The sequence below is a fragment of the Oncorhynchus mykiss genome, chromosome 2 (genome assembly GCF_013265735.2).
Source record: "Oncorhynchus mykiss isolate Arlee chromosome 2, USDA_OmykA_1.1, whole genome shotgun sequence".
Lineage (NCBI taxonomy): Eukaryota > Metazoa > Chordata > Actinopteri > Salmoniformes > Salmonidae > Oncorhynchus > Oncorhynchus mykiss.
In genome coordinates, this window is record NC_048566.1 from 43,347,197 (window position 1) to 43,357,192 (window position 9,996).

Consider the following 9,996-nt stretch of genomic DNA (forward strand, 5'->3'; position numbering starts at 1 on the left):
AATAAAAAATATTTTACATCTTCAAAGTGGTAGCATGCTATGTAAATTAAATGATACAACCCCCCAAAAAAATATATTTTAATTCCAGGTTGTAAGGCAACACAATAGAAAAAATGCCACGGGGGTGAATACTTTCTCAAGTTACTGTAGCTGTGGGAAGTAGGGGTGCTGAAAAATCTGATTAAAAATATATTAATAATCAAATCAATCAAACAAACTTTTTTTCACAAAAGTAGTGCACTGGGCCTTTACTAGCATTAGCAGACCAATATAGATGTCTGTAATGCCAGCAACCTTTTTTTTCAGCATCCCAGTTTTGGTATAAAAGGTAGTTAAGAAAAGTATAATTAGTAAAGTATAATTAAGAACAGTATCTTGCAAGATTCAATAATTGGAATTGTAAGAGTTGTTGCCCTGTCCCCTTTTCTGTGATTGTCATTCTAATGGAGTCCAGAAAGAACAAAACCTTGTCCTCAAATATTAAAATAAATTGGTGCAAAGTTATGGGCAGACACAAAACATCCACATCAAATATGTTTCTTGATCAAATAACATTGTTGTATTAATATACCATCCTTACAAACCATTTAATATAAATGTACATTACTGGTCATCTAGGTTTGTACCTGTAGACTTTCCATCACCATAAAGAAAAACAATGCACAATACAGTAATTGAGTACATTGAGATGTCAAGTGGTTTTTGATGATGTGGTTCATTTGGTAGAGCATGGTGTTGCAATGCTACGGTTGTGGGTTTGATTCCCACTGGGGACCCGTATGAGAAAAAAATGTATACCACTGTACGTTGCTTTGGATAAGTGCGTCTACTAAAATGGAAAATCAATGAATAGACCATTTCAGTTTTTACATAGAAATAAGTTGCATTTGCAAAGTATTTAAAGAAACTGGAAAACATACATCAAGCAAGTGTTTTATATTCCCAAGTATAATCAGACTAATTGTTTTGTACAGATAATTATCAGATTCAAGTTACAAATGCTGGTCAACACATTTAGTTCACAAAAGTAGTGCAATTGACCTCTACTAGTCCTGTATTAGCGGACCGATATAGAAGTCTTCAGCGCGGGCAAATTATATTTTTTTGTGCACCCCCCTCCCTCTTGCCAAAAAAATCACAGCACCCCCAAACTACTTCCCACGTCTCTGTTCACATGGATTGGGTTTAATCTAGAAGACATATTTTGGTTGAATGCATTCAGATGTGCAATTAACTAGGTATTCACTTTCTCTATCTTTCTATCTATCTCTCTCTCTCTATCCACGTTCCCCACACCCTTTCAGTAGTAGAGTCAAAAATTCTGATTATATTTTTCCCCTCCTCACTGTGTCTCAAATGTACAGTTGTGTAAAGTACTACTTAAGTAATTTTTTTGAGTATCTGTACTTTACTGTCTATGTTTTTGACCATTTTTACTTTTACTTCACTACATTCCTAAAGAAAATAATGTACTTTTTACTCCATACATTTTCTCTGACACCCAGAAGCACTCGTTACATTTTGAATGTTTAGCAGAACAGGGAAATGGTCCAAATCATACACTTTTCAAGAGAACATCCCTGGTCATCCCCACTGCCTCTGATCTGGCGGACTCTCTAAAGACAAATGCTTTATTTGTAAATTATGTCTGAGCATTGGAGTGTGCCCTTGGCTATCCATAAATGTAAAAAACAAGAAAATTGTGCCATCTGGTTGGTTTGATCTAAGGAATAAGAAATTATTTAAACTTTTTACTTTTGATACTTAAGTATATTTTAGCAATTACATTTACTTTTAATGCTTTAATATATTTAAAACCACAAGATACAGTATCTTTACTTTTACTGAAGAATGATAATTTAGTACTTTTCCCACCACTGGTCTTTCCTCCTCTCCTCTCCTCTCCTTCTCTCTCTCCTTCTCTCTCTCCTTCTCTCTCTCTCTCTCTCTCTCTCTCTCTCTCTCTCTCTCTCTTTCTCTCTCTCTCTCTCTCTCTCTCTCTCTCTCTTTCTCTCTGTGACTAACCGTCTGGCTGTTTGTTATCAGGCTGATCCACGGCATCCATGGGGGGACAGATTGGCAGAGCTGTCTAGGCTACAGGGCAGCAGCTGAGCAGACAGGGGTAGCTGATCGCTCCTTGAAACACTGGCTCACCGTCACAGCACTCACGTGCAATGCTTTCATTGCCCTGTAAAAGATGCAGCAGCAGCTTCATAGTAATACAGATGTGGGATCTTAAATTGATCACTCTGTTGTTGCTGAGAATCTTCCTGAGCCACAGGAAATGCAGGTGAGTGTCGTGATTACATAAGTTCACTGAAAACCTGCATTAACACATGGTTATATTAACAATATTACACTTTTCATGTAGCCAGCTAATAGCCTGACCACTGATCAAGCAACATTATGGACTAAACATCAAATCCTTCTGCTGCAGGATTATTTTTCTGCGACGAACCGAGTCAAATTAAGATCCTACATACACTACCTGTCAACTTTTAGAACTCCAACTCAATCTTCAAAACTACTTTGAAGAATCTAAAATATATTTTGATTTGTTTGACACTTTGTTGGTTAGTACAATGTAGAAAATTGTAAAACAAATAAAAACCCTTGAATGAGTAGGTGTGTCCAAACTTTTGACTGGTACTGTATATCATTCCTCACCTCTCCACCTGATAGCTGATGTGTGGTGAGCGTTCTGGCCCAAAAATGGTCTCTGTGCATCACTGAGGTGGGTGCTACACATTGACGGTGGATGAGGTGAGTTTCCCCATATGATGTAAAGCACCGAGTACCTCGTTTAGTAGAAAAGCGCTATATAAATCCAATCAATTATTATTAATTATTATTATTTGTGTACGATCACATATATCTCTCTTTTACGCCTGGGAATACTTGGGAACAGATTTACAAAATTAAAATCACTTGGAGCTGATTTTGACAATCTTTTAACTCCCAAAAAAATATACATTTTGGGGATCAGAAAACTTAGGGGGCCAAATTCGAAAGCGGGCCGCTAGTTGCGGACCCCTGTCCTAAGGGGCAAGCCAAAAAAACCTTTTGGAACACTTTTTTTTAAGAGTGTAGTATGACATAACTTTTTGGGTGTTTCGAGTAGCATGGGAGTCATGAATATGAAGCATGGACGGGGCACATAATTTGTTTGGTCATTTGGGAGTGGGAACTGATCATAGATAGATAGAGGACTCTAGTGACCAAAAGCCTGTTTTAGCATGGGCAGCGCCATTGAGGACTTTCACCATTTTGAAGTAGTCAACTAGATGGGACTTCCTATGGATTAAGGAAAGATCACATAATTCCATCCAGGTCACCAGGAGGTATCAGCCAATTAATTAAACTTGCGAGGAAACATTCCATAACTGCAGGTGGCAGTACATCGCCAACTTGGGCATTATGCCTGTTCAAACAACACAATCTAGGTGGCAGTGTGCACCCTTTCAGTTTGTTTGCCAACTCATAAATGTAGTAGAAGAAGAAGAAAATTGACTATTTCAAAATGGAGATGGCCTTAATGGCGCTGCTCATGCTCTCACAGACGCCATAATGGGACAGATGTCTATCTTATGTCTTTGGGCCTGATTCATGGAGTCATTGCCAACATTTATGCTGTGTTATCAGTCCACATCTAGCCTTGTAACTCCCCCTCTGCTCTGTCATCATCACCTGCTCCTGCTTACATAAACCACGACAGCTGTGCTTAACCATTTTCACTGACTTTTACCCTATTACTCAATGGCTGTCCTTCATTACGGAGGTTCTGCTTGTGTATCTCCACACACCACTTGTTTGCATAGCCGGCTGTTTGATCCAATACACAAGTGTGACACATGGGAAGATTTTATTGTTTTTCCTAAAGGGTGGGGGGGGGGGGGGGGGGGGAGGAGAGAGCCAAAGGACTGACTTGGTTGAAACAATGCTACCGTTTGAAGGGTGGGCAGAGATGAGCACTGACAGGCACTGGCCATGCCCAAGTCCTGTGAATAAGCGCCAGGCCAGACACGCCCACAAGGATACCATGAGTCAGGAGACCAGTCCAATGTGTCAATGTTTTGACCTTTATATGACTTGTGTGGTGGTTTGCAATGACATGACCTGGGATCGAACCCCTAACCTTCCAATTTCAGGGCAGACTGTTTAACCACAAGGTCACTGAATGTTTTCTGCAAAAAAATAATACTGCTAATTTAAAACGTATCCGAAGGAGGGAGGATAGAGGAATGCCTAGCGATGGAGTTCAGTATATCTGTGTAAAGAGGACAGTATGTTATCTTCAGAGAAAAGCAACCAGAAACCAAGAACAGATAAAGCCTTTCTGTGACTCTGGGATTATAACTAACTATTTACTCATACAATTTAATTGGTTGGTGATAAACAAATTACAAACCTATCTGATTGGACCTGCATGATACTGTAGTATCACTTAACCTTTTGAAATTACAGGGCAGATGTTGATGTACAGTATATAACCCGGAAAAGCTATAAACCCATGTGGTGAAATAGTTTAGGTGCTTGCTATAAGCAATATGGTGTAACTGCAGACCGCAATTAGGGGTGTTTTTTGAGGGTTATGGTGTTTCCAGTAAACGTTGGTGTGTGGTGTCAATGACACCTTGAATGGGTTGATCACTGAGGTCATTGACATGGGTATGATTCCAGAGTCATTACTGTAAACTGGTTTCGATTTCTATGTTTTTATCGGTGGCGCGATCATCATGACATCATTTACAGAGCTATTTAGCTATTTAGTCACTTTCAGATGAGGCGTGGCTCTAGAGTTACTGTCATTATTATTGGCTGATTACATTTTAGAACCTGGATGTAACTGCTGTAGGCTAGTTGGTAGTGGAATGACAGGGAGACAGACACACAGACGTGAGAATCCGTCTCATTTCTGGCACAGGATGTTGTTGGAGAGTCATGCATTCTTACTTTCTATTTCTAAACCACCATGCCTGCATGCATGTGAGTCTGTCTGTTTGTCTGTCTCTTTCTGTCTGTCCATTCATCTGTTTTCTAAGTGGATAGGTGTGTTAGGCAAGCCTAGAAGTAGTTTATTGCTATACTAGGGCTGGATTCAATCTGTATTGTGGAAGTATCGCAGAAGATCTATGTTATAGCTACATTTAAATTTAAAGGCAATGTTCCAGCATTCGCAGAGACTGCATTCACGGTAAATGCTGCATATCTTCCACGATACTTGCGTGATACAGATTGAATCCAGCCCTAAGCCAATGTAAACGTGATCAAAATGGGAAGCGGTAAATAAATGAATGACTAACATACTGGCAAAACTAGTCATCATTAAGATTCACATTTGCGCAAACATTTACTTTGTTACAGTGCTATTATGCCCTAACTTAGATGGTGACTTTCCTTGGGCTTAGCCAAATGAGAATGTCCTAAGTCTCAAGGTCTGTTTCGGAGGTCCAGTGCAAAGGGTCTTTGTGAAGAAACTTTGAGCTAATGGCTATTTTCTCCCCTGTGTATTCGTAGTACAGTCCCTTACAGCCAGGCAGTTCCAATAACTATAGTGAGCAGACCAAGACATTTGTCAATACTGTATGTAAACAGCCCACATGAACAAATACTACAGTTTACTATAGAATACTATTGTACTTACTGTAGAATTCTGTAGCAAACTGTAGTATACTGAAGAATACTATAGTATACGCTGTAGTATACCTCAATCATGTGTAGTACTTACTATAGAATGTTGTAGTATACTGTATAACACTATAGTAAATGATACAGTATACTGCATTGCAAAAAAACACTACAGTAAATACTACAGTAATGTTTGCAAGATCACTAGTCTGCAAAAAATACTACAGTATTTAATGTGGATATACCCTGCCCATTCCCCTCTCTATATTACAATTTGTGCCACCCATAAGTGAGAAACCTACATGCCAAGTATAGACCATATATTGTGCTCCCTACAGGATATTAAAAGAGCAGAAGCTCTGACGTGTCCATTCAGACCACAGTCCTACATATCCTAAATGCTCTTTGAATATTTTACCCAGTAGGTCTCCTCAAGGACAAAGTTCTCACTGCTATGTCAAAGATAATAAACACTACAGTAAATACTACAATATACTACAGTCTGCAAAAACACTACAGTAATTACTATAGTATATAGATACTACAGTTTTTTTCCCCATACTACAGTATTTATACTACACTTTTTCCATTCACTCGCTACGTTGTGTCCTGTCCCAACAGAAAGAGACTCTTTTCGGTGGAAATCCCCAAGGGATTCTCAAAGGAGATTGTTTCCTGAAGCAGGAGTCTGGAATGCAGCAAACAAGTCTGGGCTCCCATTGGAATGTACACCTACTCCCATTTATATGCACACGCAGACACAAGCATGCATGTACATGTACACACACATATACACACACTTGAAAACAGGTGGACACAAATGCATGTGTAGGAATACACATACACACACACACACACACACACACACACACACACAGAGGATCTACATACATCCATGTGTTTACTTTCATATTTCTATTTGGTAAATTGCACATTTGCATATTCCTCTTTGTCTGCGACTTTATCTGTCTGTGCGTGTGAAATTGCAAACGCATCGTGTAAAATTGCCCACACAAAAAAATAGAACTGGGTCAAATGTATAAACAACTCCAGCAGAGAGCTTGACATAAGATGAGTGTGTTCACATGAACAGATACAAGACGCCCACCTCCCCGCCACGCTAACCCCCTAAACACCTCTCATCCCACATGTATTTAAACAACAGTTCCAGTGGGAATACACAGGTAGCCATTAATGTTCAAACATTTTTTACAGCAACACTGTTCAGGGCCCAGCCTCATACTTCTCATGATCATAAATACATCAGATGTGTTGATGTTCTAGGGGAACTATGTTACGGTGCGTGAATGAGGACCCAAAAGCGAATTAACTTAAACAGAGCTTCTTTAATTACCAAACATAGGTAGGCTCAGACGGACCGGCAGATTCCGACAGGACAAGACAAGGTTACAGCAAACATGACGACAGTCTGGTTCAGGCATGAAACACAACAAACAAGAATCCGACAAGGACAGGAACAAAAACAGAGAGAGATATAGGGGACTAATCAGAGGGAAAAGGGGAACAGGTGGGAGAAGGGGTGACGAGGTAGTCAAGAGGAGACAAGGAACAGCTGGGGGAAAGCGGGGGAGAAAAGGTAACCTAACAACGACCAGTAGAGGGAGACAGGGTGAAGGGAAAGGACAGAGACAAGACACAACATGACAGTACATGACAGTACCCCCCCACTCACCGAGCGCCTCCTGGCGCACTCGAGGAGGAAACCTGGCGGCAACGGAGGAAATCCTCGATCAGCGCACGGTCCAGCACGTCCCGAGAGGGAACCCAACTCCTCTCCTCAGGACCGTACCCCTCCCAATCTACGAGGTACTGGTGACCACGGCCCCGAGGACGCATGTCCAAAATTCTACGGACCCTGTAGATGGGTGCGCCCTCGACAAGGATGGGGGGGGGGGGAAGACGAGCGGGGGCGCGAAGGACGGGCTTGATGCAGGAGACATGGAAGACCGGGTGGACGCGACGAAGGTATCGCGGAAGAAGAAGTCGAACTGCGACAGGATTAATGACCCGAGAAATAAGGAACGGACCAATGAACCGCGGGGTCAACTTGCGAGAAGCCGTCTTAAGGGGAAGGTTCTGAGTGGAGAGCCAAACTCTCTGACCGCGACAATATCTAGGACTCTTAGTTCTACGCTTATTAGCAGCCCTCACAGTCTGCGTCCTATAACGGCAAAGTGCAGACCTGACCCTCTTCCAGGTGCGCTCGCAACGTTGGACAAAAGCCTGAGCGGAGGGGACGCTGGACTCGGCGAACTGAGATGAGAACAGCGGAGGCTGGTACCCGAGGCTACTCTGAAAAGGAGATAGCCCGGTCGCAGACGAAGGAAGCGAGTTGTGGGCGTATTCTGCCCAGGGGAGCTGTTCTGACCAAGACGCAGGGTTGCGAAAAGAAAGACTGCGTAAGATGCGACCAATAGTCTGATTGGCCCGTTCTGCTTGACCGTTAGACTGGGGGTGAAAGCCGGAAGAGAGACTGACGGACGCCCCAATCAAACGGCAAAACTCCCTCCAAAATTGAGACGTGAATTGCGGACCTCTGTCCGAAACGACGTCTGACGGAAGGCCATGAATTCTGAAAACATTCTCGATGATGATTTGTGCCGTCTCTTTAGCAGAAGGAAGCTTAGCAAGGGGAATGAAATGAGCCGCCTTAGAGAACCTATCGACAACCGTAAGAATAACAGTCTTCCCCGCTGACGAAGGCAGTCCGGTGACAAAATCTAAGGCGATGTGAGACCACGGTCGAGAGGGAATAGGAAGCGGCCTGAGACGGCCGGCAGGAGGAGAGTTACCGGACTTAGTCTGCGCGCAGACCGAACAAGCAGCCACGAAACGACGCGTGTCATGCTCCCGGGTGGGCCACCAAAAACGCTGGCGAATGGAAGCAAGCGTACCCCGAACGCCAGGGTGGCCGGCTAACTTGGCAGAGTGAGCCCACTGAAGAACGGCCAGACGAGTAGGAACGGGAACGAAAAGAAGGTTCCTAGGACAAGCGCGCGGCGACGGAGTGTGAGTGAGCGCTTGTTTTACCTGCCTCTCAATTCCCCAGACAGTCAACCCGACAACACGCCCCTCAGGGAGAATCCCCTCGGGGTCAGTGGAGGCTACTGAAGAACTGAAGAGACGAGACAAAGCATCAGGCTTGGTGTTCTTAGAGCCCGGACGATAACAAATCACGAACTCGAAACGAGCGAAAAACAGCGCCCAACGCGCCTGACGCGCATTAAGTCGTTTGGCAGAACGGATGTACTCAAGGTTCCTATGGTCAGTCCAAACGACAAAAGGAACGGTCGCCCCCTCCAACCACTGTCGCCATTCGCCTAGGGCTAACCGGATGGCGAGCAGTTCGCGGTTACCCACATCATAGTTACGTTCCGACGGCGACAGGCGATGAGAAAAATACGCGCATGGGTGGACCTTGTCGTCAGAGAGGGAGCGCTGAGAAAGAATGGCTCCCACGCCCACCTCTGACGCGTCAACCTCGACAACGAACTGTCTAGAGACGTCAGGTGTAACAAGGATAGGAGCGGATGTAAAACGATTCTTGAGGAGATCAAAAGCTCCCTGGGCGGAAACGGACCACTTAAAGCACGTCTTGACAGAAGTAAGGGCTGTGAGAGGAGCTGCCACCTGACCGAAATTACGGATGAAACGACGATAGAAGTTTGCGAAGCCGAGAAAGCGCTGCAGCTCGACGCGTGACTTAGGGACGGGCCAATCAATGACAGCTTGGACCTTAGCGGGATCCATCTTAATGCCTTCAGCGGAAATAACAGAACCGAGAAATGTGACGGAGGAGGCATGAAAAGTGCACTTCTCAGCCTTCACAAAAAGACAATTCTCTAAAAGGCGCTGGAGGACACGTCGAACGTGCTGAACATGAATCTGGAGTGACGGTGAAAAAAATCAGGATATCGTCAAGGTAAACGAAAACAAAGATGTTCAGCATGTCTCTCAGGACATCATTGACTAATGCCTGAAAGACAGCTGGAGCGTTAGCGAGGCCGAAAGGAAGGACCCGGTATTCAAAGTGCCCTAACGGAGTGTTAAACGCCGTCTTCCACTCGTCCCCCTCCCTGATGCGCACGAGATGGTAAGCGTTACGAAGGTCCAACTTAGTGAAAAACCTGGCTCCCTGCAGGATCTCGAAGGCTGAAGACATAAGAGGAAGCGGATAACGATTCTTCACTGTTATGTCATTCAGCCCTCGATAATCTATGCAGGGGCGCAGAGACCCGTCCTTCTTCTTGACAAAAAAAAACCCCGCTCCGGCGGGAGAGGAGGAGGGGACTATGGTACCGGCGTCAAGAGCTACAGACAAATAATCTTCGAGAGCCTTACGTTCGG

General features: G+C 43.7%; 1 long non-coding RNA gene across 1 annotated transcript; it reads left to right on the forward strand.

The window, feature by feature from the left end:
- Positions 1-3,930: 3,930 nt before the first annotated feature.
- Positions 3,931-6,465, forward strand: LOC110490176. Its single transcript, XR_002468674.2, has 2 exons — positions 3,931-4,986; positions 6,250-6,465. It is a non-coding gene; the product is annotated as an uncharacterized LOC110490176 (long non-coding RNA).
- The last annotated feature ends 3,531 nt before the right edge of the window (positions 6,466-9,996 follow it).